This window comes from Drosophila novamexicana, unplaced genomic scaffold (genome assembly GCF_003285875.2).
Source record: "Drosophila novamexicana strain 15010-1031.04,08,12 unplaced genomic scaffold, DnovRS2.1 tig00001768-arrow-arrow-pilon, whole genome shotgun sequence".
NCBI lineage: Eukaryota > Metazoa > Arthropoda > Insecta > Diptera > Drosophilidae > Drosophila > Drosophila novamexicana.
Genome location: NW_020824889.1, coordinates 241,876 through 257,532, shown reverse-complemented (window position 1 = coordinate 257,532; position 15,657 = coordinate 241,876). Strand labels below are relative to the sequence as shown.

The window sequence follows — 15,657 nt, the reverse complement described above, 5'->3', positions numbered from 1 at the left end:
CGGCAGGTTCCCTCTTTTTAGCATTGTTTTTGAAGAAGATGCAGCCCCTGTAACTAGCAGCATGTGGGCCCTTACAATTAGCACATTTCGCTTCTGCACTAGGCGCCTTTTCACAGAGTGTTGATGGGTGCTCTTGTCCGCACTTTACGCATCTAAATATGCGGCGACAGTAATTTTTTGTGTGTCCAATCTGTTGGCAACGGTGGCACTGCACAACATCCGTATTTCTTATTGGCTTTTCGACTTTGACTCGCTGGCCTCCCAGGACTGTTAAGTCGAAAATTTCGTTATTGTTCTTTTTAGGCTCAAGCTCAACTTGAAAGAGATCAAGAGGCTCGCCAGTTTTAGTTGAGTGCATCCGAGCACAATATATGTCAGCAGTGGAATGAAATTCCTCCGTGACTTGCTTTATTCTTTTCCATTACTTTCACTTTAGCAACATATAAGAACATTATTTGGCAACATTGTATCCTAACTCTATAAACATGTTGTTAGACACATAGAATGTGTCTGTATTAAACTTACGTACTAAATACAATAAATACTTATACTAAAATACTAAAAGACTAAAAGTACTAAATCCCTAATAATACTAAATTGCATTAACAACTAAGAACTGTCAGTGTGGCAACGCTGCATAGGTGGCAACGCTACGCAACATACAGTTATATTTGACCACATATGCTCTGCGTATACATTTTTTTTTTTTTTTTTCCGTCGCAACGTGGAAATCTAAAACTTTTGAACAGAGGTAAGTCGCATTTTTGCAAAAATTAGTTTCTTAACATATATCTAATTATAAATGTTTCTTTTTACAGATTATTGGCGGGTTGCTTATTAAATTTGATTATTGCGCTCAAAGGTCGCGCTTTTCTATGCGCCAGACGCCGCCAGCCATGTACCGGCCGCCACACAGGCGCCGACGCATTCATCTGCTGATGCACTATGTGCCTGCCGTAGGCATTTATCCGCATCCGACGACGCCTCCGCTGTCTTATTGAGTTGTGCTGCCGCTTCTCATGGACACCACTATGCAAACAGGAGTCGCAGCATATAAAAGTGTCGTGCACGTGGTGTGCTTTTTGAATTCCATATGGGCCGCGCTCAGTCAGCCAGTTTGGACTTCTTCGAGGACGGAGCATGTCCGTTGACCATTGCAGCTCCGTCTGCAGGGGCGCCCGCACAAGTTCCGCGTGTGCTGGGAGGCAGGTACGTACTCTTTTCCTACCTTGCGGAGCACGTCTAATTTGCCTTTTTCTTTTTTCAGGTATGGCTGCTGTGAAAAACATCGGAAATGGCCCAGTCATAGCCAGTGCCTCCTGGCCGATACGCTGCTGCTGCCACTGCCGCTTGTCAGGCAGCAGCTCCTCTTGGAGCGGCCCTTGCAGTCGCCTCCGAATTGACGCCATTTGGTAAGTGCATCTACGTTTTGCAGGCAGCATTAAATTCTCATCCTTTCGCTTTGCAGGCGTTGGCTTTCGTTGCTGCAAATCATGTTCGGTCATCGATGGCGGCCGTGATGGCCCAGGCTGCCCCTGCACAGGCACCAGCTGCATTTCCAGCTCCTCAGGGGGGCCAGGCTCCATCAGCTGCTGCATCGTTGGACATCTGTCAGCCTGGCGCTCCACAATGAGCCCAGGCATATCCAGTGGCAACTGTTCGGAATTTGTATTGTTTTGCCGCTGCTCAGGGAGCGAATCGGGCTGCAGTTGCTGCTGCCTCGTTGGATGAACATAGTTATGACACCGCGAGGAAAGCGGGCCAGGCTCAGTCTCAGGCTGCAACGAGGGATGTACATCATTTTGCCGCCGCAGGGAGAGCGGGCCAGGCTGTGCTATATAAACCAGCGAGGGATACAAATTATTTTGCCGCCGCGAGGAGAGCGGGCCAGGCTGTACTGAGTGTACCAACGAGGGATTCAAATCGGCCTTCTTCTGCAGGTAAGTTGACAAGAACAATTCAAATTCATCGTTATCAAAATCATTATCATTATTTGTATTGTTAGTATTAGTAGCATTTGTATTGTTAGTGCTGCTGCCGCATAGCCGTTGGCCATGTTGCATTTGCAGCTCATTTGTATTCAGCTGCACTGACTCATTGTCTGCGAGCCGCTGCTGTATTTCGGTTTGAATATTATTTCCTGCAACATTGAGCGCATCATCCATCTCCTGTCCCAGTGCCTGCTCCAACATACCGAGGTTGCGCTCTAGTTGCAATTCATCGGTATCAATAGCCGATTGTATTGTGCCCTCTGGGGCCGGCTCTGCCGTCCGTATTGGTTCCTGCTGCTGCCGCTGCAAGTGTTCGTGCTGCAGCTCAGTTAATCTTAACCACTTGCCCGCCAGAAAGATACTGACGGTGTCTTTATTTTTAATTTAACTCATTACTTTAACATAGCAACTTATTTTAAATTTAAATGGCAACAGAAGTATTATAATTTGTGGGCAAAACATTTTGCAGCCCTGTTACAGCGTGTCGGTATTAACTTATCGGCTAAACGCGTTTTTGGTATTTTTATTTGCAACGATATTTATCGTCCTGCATTACTCATCTTTAGGAGCAGCATCAATGGCAGCGTTTCCTGAGTTTTGGCCCAGTAATCCGCCGTGGGAACCTGCGTCTTATTGAAAACAGTGGTAACTTCCTCTGTGGCGGCTATCGCGCGTCATGCATCTCACTCAGCTGGCAGGTACGCTTATGATGGATGGCCACTCGGGCAATTCAGGAAGTGAGGGGAGCCCACATGAAGCTGCTGGGCTATACCGTCGCTCATGCCAATTAGTGGTTTGGCTCAGTGGATCGTCGTGGAGCAGATCATCTTATCTGAGTATTGCATGTCAGCTGGCTTGGCAGCCGCAGCAACGCATTGGGTGGCCCGCAGTACAGGCCGGTTGCAGTTCAGGGTGCTAGGTGGAGCCCACAAGGAGCTGCTGAGCTGTTGCATATTTTGTTCGAGTGGGCGATGCCGATGCCGTCGCTCACTGCAAATTGTGTATTTAACCAGGAGGCCATCGTGGGGCGTATCATCTTCTTGGTAAGTATGTAAACAATTTTTTTATTTGTGCTTTTGCTTGCAAGACAGCGCATCATCTTGTGGTTAGGAAACTTCTAATGGCGTCTCTCACACGCCATGCAGTTTGACCAGGAATTGTTTGTATGGGCGATGCCGGAGCAGTCGCCCACTCCAAGTTGGGTATTCAACCAGCAGGCCGTCGTGGAGCATGTCATCTTTTGGTAAGTATGTATTTTAAAACAATTTTTGCTTTTATTTATGTGCCTTTGGTTGCAGGACAGCGCATTTTCGTCGTGATTTGGAAGCGTCCAGCGTCGTCTCTCACACGCCACGCAGCTTGGCCAGAAATTGTTTGACTGGGCGATACCGAAGCAATCGCTCACCTCAAATTGAGTACTGGGCCCAGTCGACCGTCATAGGCGCATCGTCTTTATTTGCAGGACAGCACTTAGTGTCATGGTTTGGAAACATCCGTTGGCGTCTCTCACTCGCCACGAAGCTTGCCAGTAATTGCATGTCAGTTGGCTTGGCGGTCACAGTAACGCATTCAATCGGCTCAATAGTAATGGATGGCCTGGAAGCAGGCCGGTAGCGATTCAGATTGCTAGATGGAGCCCAACAGGAGCTGCTGAGCTGTTGCCCACTTTGTTTGAGAGGGCGGTGCCGGAGCTGTCGCTCACTCCAGGTTGAGTATTTAGCCAGCAGGCCGTCGTGGAGCATGTCATCTTCTTGGTAAGTATGTGTTTTAAACAATTTTTTGCTTTTAATTATGTGCCTTTGGTTGCAGGACAGCGCATCATCTTCGTGATTTGGAAATATCTGGTGGCGTCTCTCACACGCCACGCAGCTTGACCAGGAATTGTTTGTATGAGCGATACCGAAGCAGTCGCTCACTTCAAATGAGTATTTGGCCCAATTTACCGTCGTGGGTGCATCGTCTTCTTGGTATGTATGTATTTAAAGCTTTATTTAGACATTGTTTAATTTATGCCTTTATTTGCAGGGCAGCAGTTCTGCGTCTTGCTTTAGAAACATTCATTGTCGTCTCTCACACTCCACAATCCGTCCAGTAGTTGCATGTCAGCAGACCCGGGTGGCCCGCAAACAGGCCGGTTGCAGTTCAGGATGCTAGATGGAGCCCACAAGGAGCTGCTGGGCTGTTGAATACCTTGTTCGAGTGGGCGATTTAATTTTAATCTTAACCACTTGCCCGCCAGATTTTTTTTTTTTTTTTTTTTTTTAACCACTTGCCCGCCAGAAAGATACTGACGGTGTCTTTATTTTTAATTTAACTCATTACTTTAACATAGCAACTTATTTTAAATTTAAATGGCAACAGAAGTATTATAATTTGTGGGCAAAACATTTTGCAGCCCTGTTACAGCGTGTCGGTATTAACTTATCGGCTAAACGCGTTTTTGGTATTTTTATTTGCAACGATATTTATCGTCCTGCATTACTCATCTTTAGGAGCAGCATCAATGGCAGCGTTTCCTGAGTTTTGGCCCAGTAATCCGCCGTGGGAACCTGCGTCTTATTGAAAACAGTGGTAACTTCCTCTGTGGCGGCTATCGCGCGTCATGCATCTCACTCAGCTGGCAGGTACGCTTATGATGGATGGCCACTCGGGCAATTCAGGAAGTGAGGGGAGCCCACATGAAGCTGCTGGGCTATACCGTCGCTCATGCCAATTAGTGGTTTGGCTCAGTGGATCGTCGTGGAGCAGATCATCTTATCTGAGTATTGCATGTCAGCTGGCTTGGCAGCCGCAGCAACGCATTGGGTGGCCCGCAGTACAGGCCGGTTGCAGTTCAGGGTGCTAGGTGGAGCCCACAAGGAGCTGCTGAGCTGTTGCATATTTTGTTCGAGTGGGCGATGCCGATGCCGTCGCTCACTGCAAATTGTGTATTTAACCAGGAGGCCATCGTGGGGCGTATCATCTTCTTGGTAAGTATGTAAACAATTTTTTTATTTGTGCTTTTGCTTGCAAGACAGCGCATCATCTTGTGGTTAGGAAACTTCTAATGGCGTCTCTCACACGCCATGCAGTTTGACCAGGAATTGTTTGTATGGGCGATGCCGGAGCAGTCGCCCACTCCAAGTTGGGTATTCAACCAGCAGGCCGTCGTGGAGCATGTCATCTTTTGGTAAGTATGTATTTTAAAACAATTTTTGCTTTTATTTATGTGCCTTTGGTTGCAGGACAGCGCATTTTCGTCGTGATTTGGAAGCGTCCAGCGTCGTCTCTCACACGCCACGCAGCTTGGCCAGAAATTGTTTGACTGGGCGATACCGAAGCAATCGCTCACCTCAAATTGAGTACTGGGCCCAGTCGACCGTCATAGGCGCATCGTCTTTATTTGCAGGACAGCACTTAGTGTCATGGTTTGGAAACATCCGTTGGCGTCTCTCACTCGCCACGAAGCTTGCCAGTAATTGCATGTCAGTTGGCTTGGCGGTCACAGTAACGCATTCAATCGGCTCAATAGTAATGGATGGCCTGGAAGCAGGCCGGTAGCGATTCAGATTGCTAGATGGAGCCCAACAGGAGCTGCTGAGCTGTTGCCCACTTTGTTTGAGAGGGCGGTGCCGGAGCTGTCGCTCACTCCAGGTTGAGTATTTAGCCAGCAGGCCGTCGTGGAGCATGTCATCTTCTTGGTAAGTATGTGTTTTAAACAATTTTTTGCTTTTAATTATGTGCCTTTGGTTGCAGGACAGCGCATCATCTTCGTGATTTGGAAATATCTGGTGGCGTCTCTCACACGCCACGCAGCTTGACCAGGAATTGTTTGTATGAGCGATACCGAAGCAGTCGCTCACTTCAAATGAGTATTTGGCCCAATTTACCGTCGTGGGTGCATCGTCTTCTTGGTATGTATGTATTTAAAGCTTTATTTAGACATTGTTTAATTTATGCCTTTATTTGCAGGGCAGCAGTTCTGCGTCTTGCTTTAGAAACATTCATTGTCGTCTCTCACACTCCACAATCCGTCCAGTAGTTGCATGTCAGCAGACCCGGGTGGCCCGCAAACAGGCCGGTTGCAGTTCAGGATGCTAGATGGAGCCCACAAGGAGCTGCTGGGCTGTTGAATACCTTGTTCGAGTGGGCGATGCCGAGGCCGTCGCTCACTCCAAATTGAGTTCCCAAACCTTGCTTGCAGGACAGCGCATCATCGTCGCGGTTTGGAAACATCCAGTGGCGTCTCTCACACGCCATGCAGTTTGGCCAGGAATTGTTTGAATGGGCGATACCGAAGCAGTCGCCCACTCTAAATTGGGCATTCGACCAGCAGGCCGTCGTGGAGCATGTCATCTTTTGGTAAGTATGTATTTTAAACAATTTTTTGCTTTTATTTATGTGCCTTTGGTTGCAGGACAGCGCATCATCATTCGTGATTTGGAAATATCTGGTGGCGTCTCTCACACGCCACGCAGCTTGTCCAGAATTTACATATCAGTCGACTTGGTAGTCACAGCAGCGTATTAAATCGGCTCCGTTGTACTTGATGGCATGCAAGCAGGCTGTTTGCGTTTCAGGATGCTGGATGAGCCCACAAAGAGCTGCTGAGCTGTTGCATATTTTGTTTGAGTGGGCGATGCCGAGGCACTCGCTCACTCCAAATTGAGAATTTGGCCCAGTTGGCCGTCGTGGGCGCATCGTGTTCTTGGTGTGTATGCATTTAAAGCTTTGTTTAAACAGTGTTTAATTTGTGCCTTTGTTTGCAGGTCAGCACTTCTGTGTCGTGGTTTGGAAACATCTATTGGCGTCTCTCAGACTCCACAATTTGTCGAGGAATTGCATGTCAGCTGACTTGGCGGCAAAGTATTAAATCGGTTCCGTTATGAGTCAGGATGTTGGATGGAGCCCACAAGGAGCAGTTGAGCTATTTCATATTTGTTTTGGTAGACGCTGCCAATGCCGTTGCTCATTCCAAACTAATTATTTGACCCAGCAGATCATCTTGGGAGCTTGCGACTTCCATGTCTTCATTTAGAACGCGTTCCAATGTTAACCGGACTCTCTGGAGGCCATGCTCCAGGAGTGTTTCGTGGCTGATGGCTGTATTTATCTGGGTGTGTTGTAGTTGCGGCTGCTGTGGTTGCGTCAGCGATTGCAGGTTTCCTGTCCCCTGAGGTGATGTCGTTAGCTGCTGTTGTGGCGTTACTGATGCCTGTTGAGTCTGCATTGGTAGAGTATGCTGTGTTTGATGATTCTGCTGCCTCTCGTCCACATAGTCTGGTAGGATTAATCGCTGGATTGTTGGGGGTTGGCCTTGGATGTTAGCCACTAGCTCTTCACGTGTAATTTGTCCGCTTCTATACATTCTTCTTAACGCATTTATTCTTAACTCCCCAAATCTTCTAGGTATTTGCTGGAGTTGGTGCCTGGCCTGGATGACAGTCGTCGTTAGCTGAGTTTGTTGGAGTTGCGGCTGCTGTAGCTGCGGTTGCAACTGCGGATTCACTGACTCCTGAGTTGGCGTAGTTAGCTGCTGTTGTTGCTGCGTTGATGGTGCCTGTTGCATCTGCATTGGCAGAGCTTGCTGTGTTTGATGATCCTGCTGCCTCTCGTCCACATAGTCTGGTAGGATTAATCGCTGGATTGTTGGAGGTTGGCCTTGGATGTTAGCCACTAGCTCTTCACGGGTAACTTGTCCGCTTCTATACATTCTTCTTAACGCATTTATTCTTAACTCCCCAAATCTTCTAGGTATTTGCTGGAGTTGGTGCCTGGCCTGGATGACAGTCGTCGTTAGCTGAGTTTGTTGGAGTTGCGGCTGCTGTAGCTGCGGTTGCAACTGCGGATTCACTGACTCCTGAGTTGGCGTAGTTAGCTGCTGTTGTTGCTGCGTTGATGGTGCCTGTTGCATCTGCATTGGCAGAGCTTGCTGTGTTTGATGATCCTGCTGCCTCTCGTCCACATAGTCTGGTAGGATTAATCGCTGGATTGTTGGGGGTTGGCCTTGAATATCTGCCACTACCTCTTCACGGGTGATTTCTCCGCTTCTATACATTCTTCTTAACGCATTTATTATTGACTCCCCGAATCTTCTAGGAGGCGGCCGATTAGGTTGCTGGATCTGTTGCCTTGCCTGGATTTCGGCCAATCTCTCATTTTCTCGCCTCTCTAGCTCTTCTTCTTGAAGCCGGAGGAGTGTTGGAAGCTGCTCTCTAAATTGCATCCTTTGTTGTGCTTGTTGTGCTTGGTGAGCAGTGTGCTGTGTGTGCGGTGGCTGTGCTTGGCGCTGTTGCGGTCCATGATGATTCTGAAGCGGTCGTATGTGTTGTTGTAATTGCTGCATGTAGCGGGGCCTCAGTAGGCGCTGTGGCTCAAATGGGTGCTCTAGCAGGTTTCGTGCCTCAGGGTTTGCATGTCTGACCAACGAGTTTGCAAAGCGGTCACTTGCCAAGTGAAAGACTTCGTCAACAGTTTTAAGGCAGTATGTACTCCGTATTGTTGCGTTTCTGGTGTACCAGGATGCATTAACTGATTTTCTTATTATTTTATTTTGCAGTCGCTGAATTCGTTGTAACTGTGTGTCCGATGTGAGCGCCCCCCAGACAGGGAGACCGTATTGCCAGATTGGTATGATGAGCTGCTTGATGAGTACCGCTTTGCAGTCCTTTGCCAGTCTGCTGTTGGGACCAAGGAGCCACATCAGTTTGGATGCTCTTGCTCTCAGCTTGTTACTTAGGTGAGTGACATGTGGTTTGAGGGTGAGTTTCCGGTCCAGTATGATTCCCAGGTATGTCTGTGAGGTTTTGCTTGGTATCCTTTGCCCATTTAGTAGTGGTGACCGTTCTCTATCTGTTTGAGCTAGATTTCTCAGTGTGTAGAGCACATGGCCTGTTTTGTTAGCGTTGATACTAATGGACCATTTTTTCGCCCATTTTGTGAAGTGGCGAAGGTATTCCTCGTTCTGTCCGACAGCCCCCGAGGGAAGCGCAGAGGCACACATGATCACTGTATCGTCGGCGTATGTTGATAACAGCATTTGATTTTGGCTGGGCGCAAAGTATGTGCGTCTCATGAGCGATGGGAGGGGCATATCCGACGAGTAAATTGTGTACAGAATTGGGCCCAGCACACTGCCCTGGGGCACGCCGGCAGCAACTCGACCTGTTCTAGATTTGACACCGTCGTTGCAGTTTACTACGAAGGTGCGCTCGCATAGGTAATTTTCAAGTATCGTATAAAGGTTTAATGGTAACAATTTTATTAACTTGTTCAGCAGGCCGTCATGCCACACGCGGTCAAAGGCTTCCGAGATATCTATATAGACCGCTGAGCAGAAATGTCGCTCTTCGTATGCGCGTAATATAAATTGCGTAACGCGGGCCAGTTGCTGCTCAGTGCCGTGTTCTCGCCTGAAGCCAAATTGATGGCTTGGCATTGCCCTGGCAAAATCCTGGACTTCGAAGAGCCTTGACATTAAGAGCTTCTCGAAGATCTTTGATAGGCCCGATAAGAGGCTGATTGGACGATATGATGTTGCTTCAGCTGTGCTTTTACCAGGCTTGGGAATCATAGTTATGCCAGCGTGTTTCCATTTGCTTGGGAAATGCCCTAACCTTAGGCTAGAGTTGTAGATTAGCAGTAAGTATAGCAGCGCTTTTTGCGGTAAAAGTTGGATAATTCTGTTATCTATTTTATCTTCTCCAGGCGACTTCGTTACCACTAGTGCATCAATTTCTAGCTTTAGTTCATTGAGCGTGATTGGCCTAATAGTCTGCTGTAGCTCCTGGTCTGTTTGTTGCTGCTGGAGTTTCTGCTGCTTCAGTTGTCTCCATTCCTGACGAATTTCTGCACGCTCCTCAGACGAATTAGAGAAATTTGGACTGAATCTTTCTTCAAGGTGGGCGACGAAAGCCTCCGCTTTTTCGGCAGTAGTTTTCGTCCATATTACGTTTGGATTTGTCGCACGCCTCGCGCCCCCATTGCCAACATTAGCCTGTATTGTTTTTATTGGCCAATTGGGCTGCGGCTGTTTTTTAAGCTTGTTGGTAAGTCTCCAAAGCTTTTGCATAGCGTATCGATCATGGGTGTCAATGTCCACAAGCATTTTATTAATATTCTTGTTTTTCAGCTGGATTAGTGCCTTCTTCAACTTATTTTGTGCAGACCTATATTGTTGCCTTGCCTCTGGAGTTCGTGTCGCCATTAAAATCTGCTTGCATCTCTGTTTCTCCGATAATAGTCTTCTGGTTGGCTCGTCCAGTTCAAGATCGTGCCTGCGGTGGGCCCGGTGGCTAAGCTGGTTTCCTATCTGCCTGTGTGCTGCTGCATCTGCCGCTATTTGAACGTTGCGTACGAAGATGTTCACTGCATCGTCGATGTCCAGGCCACTGCGGATCTCGGTGTTTAAGTGGATTTGCTGGTCAAGAAGCTCCTGAAAACGATGCGTATTGGCTCCATTAGGTAGCAGTCTGTGATTTCCAGTATGAGTTGTAAAGATTCGATTTTTGTTAGTGATCAGATCAACTCTTAGGGGCAGGTGGTCCGAGTCCAGGTCCGTAGAGGAGTGGATTCGAAGTCGATTGCTATCTAGCCCACCGTAGACTGCGAGGTCAATTGCTGATGGTCTTTTCCTCCTATCGTACGGGTAGTGCGTTGCTCCGCCGGTGGCCAGAACATTATATCGACTTTGCGTGTGAATTGCTTCGAAGAGCGCTTTGCCTCTGTGACAGGCGCGCGGGTTTCCCCACCATGAGTGCTGGGCATTCCAGTCACCGCAGAGGAGAAAGTTAGATGAAGCCAGTTCTGTGATTTTGTCAAAATGTCTGAACAGTTTTGTGAAGTGTTCGACTGACCATTTGAACACTGGGGGGCAGTATATTGGCGCAATTATAATTATTTCCCTTTTATTCTCATTTTCAGGAAGTAAGGCAACAGGCATAATCTGGAGGAAGTTCTCGGACATTGGATGAAGGGCGGCATGTCTAATGTCGTTTCGTACAAAGATAGCGACTCCACCTCTCCGATACGTGTGTGGATTGGTTGTACTGTATGTGTGGTAGCCGTCCATGCTTAGTATGCTGGCGTCAGATGGAACCCGAGTTTCGATGACCATCATAATTTGGATGGACTCGCGTCGCATGTACAGCTCTAGCTCTGTCATTTTGTTGCCTATACCACATGCATTCCAGAAAGCAATTTTAAGTGGGTTGCTATTCTGGCCGCTCCTGTGGATGGTCACATGTGGATTTGCTGTACTAATTGGCGCACTGTTGTGGACATTTTCAGCTGAGGAAGTAGTGGCTATGGTCAATTGAGAGTCGGTACTGCTGTGAGTACGACTATACATATTTAGTGACGTCATTGGCGATGGCAGCTTCCCTAGAGCAGTCCATTTGGGCTGCTTTGCTGTCTGTTTGTTGATGGGCTATGTTTGGGAACACATGATTATTGGTGTTTGTTGTATTGTTTTCATTATGGATGGTAATGAATTGCACAAGGACATTTAATAGAGTGTCTATTCTTTTTTCCATGCGACTAAACATTGCCATGTTTTGTTCTAATGTCTGGAGTATAGTGCTTTTGGACATTGATGATTGGTGTCCTGCCTGCTGCTGCTGTTCATCCCATTGATGTTGCTGTGGAGTGGCCAAATGACTTCCAAACGAATTGCGCAAGGGAGCACTATAGTCGACTTGGCCGTGCGTGAACTTGTCACGATTGGTTGGAGTAGCTGGCTTGTTAATTGATGATGTTGCTGGCTTCCTGGAATTGTTCGAACGATGTTGTTGTTGATTCTGCCGTCTGCGAAGTGGCCGCTGAAGTGTTCCTAAAAGCTTTCTTTTCGGGTTATGTTTGCGGATTGTGGACACAAGCCGGCTGTGGGACATGTTGGTGGATCTTTCAGCTGAATTCAGTGTACTGGCATTGTTTGTTGCTGAGATCTGCTGTTCCCTCATGGGAGGATTTGGTAGTTGATTTTGCTGTTGTTCCAATCGTAGTTGCTGCTGGAAAGTGGCCAAGTGTCTTTCGGCCGGGTTTCGTACGCGACCGGCAGCGTTGCCGTTACGCACGACCTGACTGTAGGATAGCTTAGCGACTCCTGGCTGTTTTAATGCTCTTGACTGCTGATGTGCTGGTTTTATCTGGTGTGGATGCTGGATTCCTGGCAGTGGCTGCTGCCTCTGCTCACGTTCTTGCCGCTGTTTATCATCGGCCATGACTCGGTTTGCCCTTAGTTTGCTGCGTGCGTTTTTGTAGGCAGGGCAGCCTTTATAGCAGCTTATATGATTGCCCTTGCAATTTGCGCACTTGGGCTCCACCTGTCTGGGTTTGGTGCACGCAGTTGACATGTGCTCACCTGCACATTTCATGCAGACGAAAGGCCGCCTGCAGTAATTTTTCGTGTGTCCAAAGGCCTGGCACCGATGGCACTGCACTGGATCACGAGGTTTGACTTGCCGCTCGACCGCGACTGATTGGCTCCCCAGCTCTTTCAGGTTGAGGATGTCTTCATGGCTCCCATCCGCTTTGGTCTGCAGTTCGATTTCGAATATATTCAGCGGCCTGCCTGTAAACCGGTGTTTTATGCCTCGGATGAATCGAGCGACAAAGCCCAATTGTTCTAGCTTGGCCGCTATCCATTCACAGGGTGTAGTGTGATGGATATGGCGCAAGATTATGCGATATCCCTTTTCGCTGCGTAGTTGGTGCGTATGCAGATGAGTGCCTTCTTCAGCCAGGGCGGTCAGGATTGCGTTGTGTGTGACCAGATCTTCACATTGGACACGTAATCCGCTGCCAGATGTTGCCTTTGTGGAGAATTTTCCAACACCTGGATTGCTTTTCAGTTTATCTAGTAGTGGTATAATTGCGGGCACCATCGGCAAGAAGAGTGCGGGCACTTTCTTGCTTTGTATTGTCTGTTGCTGTAGTGGCTGTGGTAGATGCTCTTTCGATTGCTGCTGCGAGCTCTCGTCCTTTGATTGCTGATGTTGCTGCGATTTTTGTTGATTCTGTTGTTGATGTGGCTGTGAATGCTGACAATTTTGTGATTGCCCTTGCTGTTCTGCCTGCTGTCCATGTTGCTGCTGTGCGTCACTTTGGAGCATTTGTTGCCGGCGTGCCTCCTGGTGGAGCTTGATGGCGAACCCGCTCTTAAAAATGGGCGTTGTTAGCGGTAGCACCTGGAGAGCGGGATCATCATCAGATTCATCCATGTCCACACATCTTCTCTTCAGGGGGGATCGCCATGTTGTGGCGGCGGTATTTATCGTTACTAGTGGAGGCTTTGGTAGTTCGTTGGGCAGCAGTGGTGGCACACCAGATAGCCAGCTTTGTAGCAATGTTGCTTTGTCGTTGTTGGTATTTTCTGCCGTCATTGTTAGCGTCTGAGTTGGCGGCGATTTTATTAAAGATGGCAGCAAGTTTCTTCTGGTTGTGGTTGTTGTAGTTGTTGCTGTTGGCGCAGGCATAGAATTGTTTTTCCATTGCTGGAGAAGTAGCTTCCAAGGTTTAACTTGTTGTTGGCTCTGTATTGGCTGTTGTAGTGGTTTCTGCTGTGTTGCTTGTTGTTGCTGAGTGCCAGTTATGTTGGCGTTCATGCGTGCATTGGTAGATGAGGACTGTAAAGCAGCGTTTAGTTCCTGCTGTAGTATGTGTGCGCCGCTTTTATTGGCACTTGTCGATAAAGCAGTTTCCTTGCCCTGTGTGTGTATTTGCTGTGCGCACTGTTGTAGTGTGTGTGTGCCGATTCCGTTGGCATTTGTCATTCTTTTTGTGTCTCTTATTTCTCTTTTGGCGGGGAATGTGCCGCTACTTTTGCGTTTGATTGTGTTAGTGATTTTCGCTTTTTTCTTTTGGATTTTATATGTATTGGCGCCTTTTTTTGTGGTGTTAGTGGCGTCTGATGCGCGTTTTGGCGGCCCTTTCTTTGCTTGTTCTTTTTTGAAGATTTTTGGGCAAATGGTTTTTTCCATTACTGTCGTTTGCAGGGGGCTCAGCGGGGCATCCATTTCAGCAAGGGCGGCTTCATCCTCGGTGTCAAACGTTACATCCATGGGTGAACCGCGGATAGGCTTGGTGGACAGGTCCGAGTTGGACTGCGACGGGAGTGTGACTATGTACTCACCGCTTGCTCTCGTCGGATCTGCCGCCGATGGGGCAGCATCGTGGCTAGAGTTGGCTGGAGCAAGTGCATCCATGGAGAGTCGCCGGGTAGTACCGTGAGCAGTAGCGTCTGGCACGGTCAAGGGTGCCGTCGTTAATTTGTCAAGTTGGGAATTATCAGATTCACTGGCACTGGGCATGACGTATCTCGCTATATCACCGAAGTTGTAGCCGACCGAGATTATGGAGGCGTCAGAGGAATCGTATTCCTCATCTGAGCGCAGCATTTACTTTTTTTTTTTTTTTTTTTTTAATCTTTTTTTAATCTTAACCACTTGCCCGCCAGAAAGATACTTTTAATCTTAACCACTTGCCCGCCAGAAAGATACTGACGGTGTCTTTATTTTTAATTTAACTCATTACTTTAACATAGCAACTTATTTTAAATTTAAATGGCAACAGAAGTATTATAATTTGTGGGCAAAACATTTTGCAGCCCTGTTACAGCGTGTCGGTATTAACTTATCGGCTAAACGCGTTTTTGGTATTTTTATTTGCAACGATATTTATCGTCCTGCATTACTCATCTTTAGGAGCAGCATCAATGGCAGCGTTTCCTGAGTTTTGGCCCAGTAATCCGCCGTGGGAACCTGCGTCTTATTGAAAACAGTGGTAACTTCCTCTGTGGCGGCTATCGCGCGTCATGCATCTCACTCAGCTGGCAGGTACGCTTATGATGGATGGCCACTCGGGCAATTCAGGAAGTGAGGGGAGCCCACATGAAGCTGCTGGGCTATACCGTCGCTCATGCCAATTAGTGGTTTGGCTCAGTGGATCGTCGTGGAGCAGATCATCTTATCTGAGTATTGCATGTCAGCTGGCTTGGCAGCCGCAGCAACGCATTGGGTGGCCCGCAGTACAGGCCGGTTGCAGTTCAGGGTGCTAGGTGGAGCCCACAAGGAGCTGCTGAGCTGTTGCATATTTTGTTCGAGTGGGCGATGCCGATGCCGTCGCTCACTGCAAATTGTGTATTTAACCAGGAGGCCATCGTGGGGCGTATCATCTTCTTGGTAAGTATGTAAACAATTTTTTTATTTGTGCTTTTGCTTGCAAGACAGCGCATCATCTTGTGGTTAGGAAACTTCTAATGGCGTCTCTCACACGCCATGCAGTTTGACCAGGAATTGTTTGTATGGGCGATGCCGGAGCAGTCGCCCACTCCAAGTTGGGTATTCAACCAGCAGGCCGTCGTGGAGCATGTCATCTTTTGGTAAGTATGTATTTTAAAACAATTTTTGCTTTTATTTATGTGCCTTTGGTTGCAGGACAGCGCATTTTCGTCGTGATTTGGAAGCGTCCAGCGTCGTCTCTCACACGCCACGCAGCTTGGCCAGAAATTGTTTGACTGGGCGATACCGAAGCAATCGCTCACCTCAAATTGAGTACTGGGCCCAGTCGACCGTCATAGGCGCATCGTCTTTATTTGCAGGACAGCACTTAGTGTCATGGTTTGGAAACATCCGTTGGCGTCTCTCACTCGCCACGAAGCTTGCCAGTAATTGCATGTCAGTTGGCTTGG

The 15,657-nt window shown here is 47.9% G+C and overlaps 2 long non-coding RNA genes across 4 annotated transcripts; both read left to right on the top strand.

Moving 5' to 3' along the window:
• The first annotated feature begins 2,435 nt into the window (after nucleotides 1-2,435).
• On the top strand, nucleotides 2,436-4,190 carry LOC115768404. The gene is made up of 5 exons (XR_004018528.1): nucleotides 2,436-3,034; nucleotides 3,137-3,234; nucleotides 3,290-3,745; nucleotides 3,801-3,958; nucleotides 4,017-4,190. It is a non-coding gene; the product is annotated as an uncharacterized LOC115768404 (long non-coding RNA).
• Nucleotides 4,191-4,361: 171 nt separating this feature from the next.
• On the top strand, nucleotides 4,362-11,551 carry LOC115768403. Of its 3 annotated transcripts, none has more exons than XR_004018527.1 (17): nucleotides 4,362-4,960; nucleotides 5,063-5,160; nucleotides 5,216-5,671; nucleotides 5,727-5,884; nucleotides 5,943-6,332; nucleotides 6,388-6,681; nucleotides 6,740-6,916; nucleotides 6,970-7,253; nucleotides 7,380-7,660; nucleotides 7,725-8,005; nucleotides 8,070-8,454; nucleotides 8,530-8,709; nucleotides 8,915-9,189; nucleotides 9,247-9,611; nucleotides 9,678-10,018; nucleotides 10,102-10,433; nucleotides 10,504-11,551. It is a non-coding gene; the product is annotated as an uncharacterized LOC115768403 (long non-coding RNA). The 3 variants fall into 3 exon arrangements; XR_004018525.1 differs by having other exon boundaries at nucleotides 6,970-7,315; XR_004018526.1 differs by having other exon boundaries at nucleotides 6,970-7,315; nucleotides 10,893-11,550.
• Nucleotides 11,552-15,657: the final 4,106 nt, after the last annotated feature.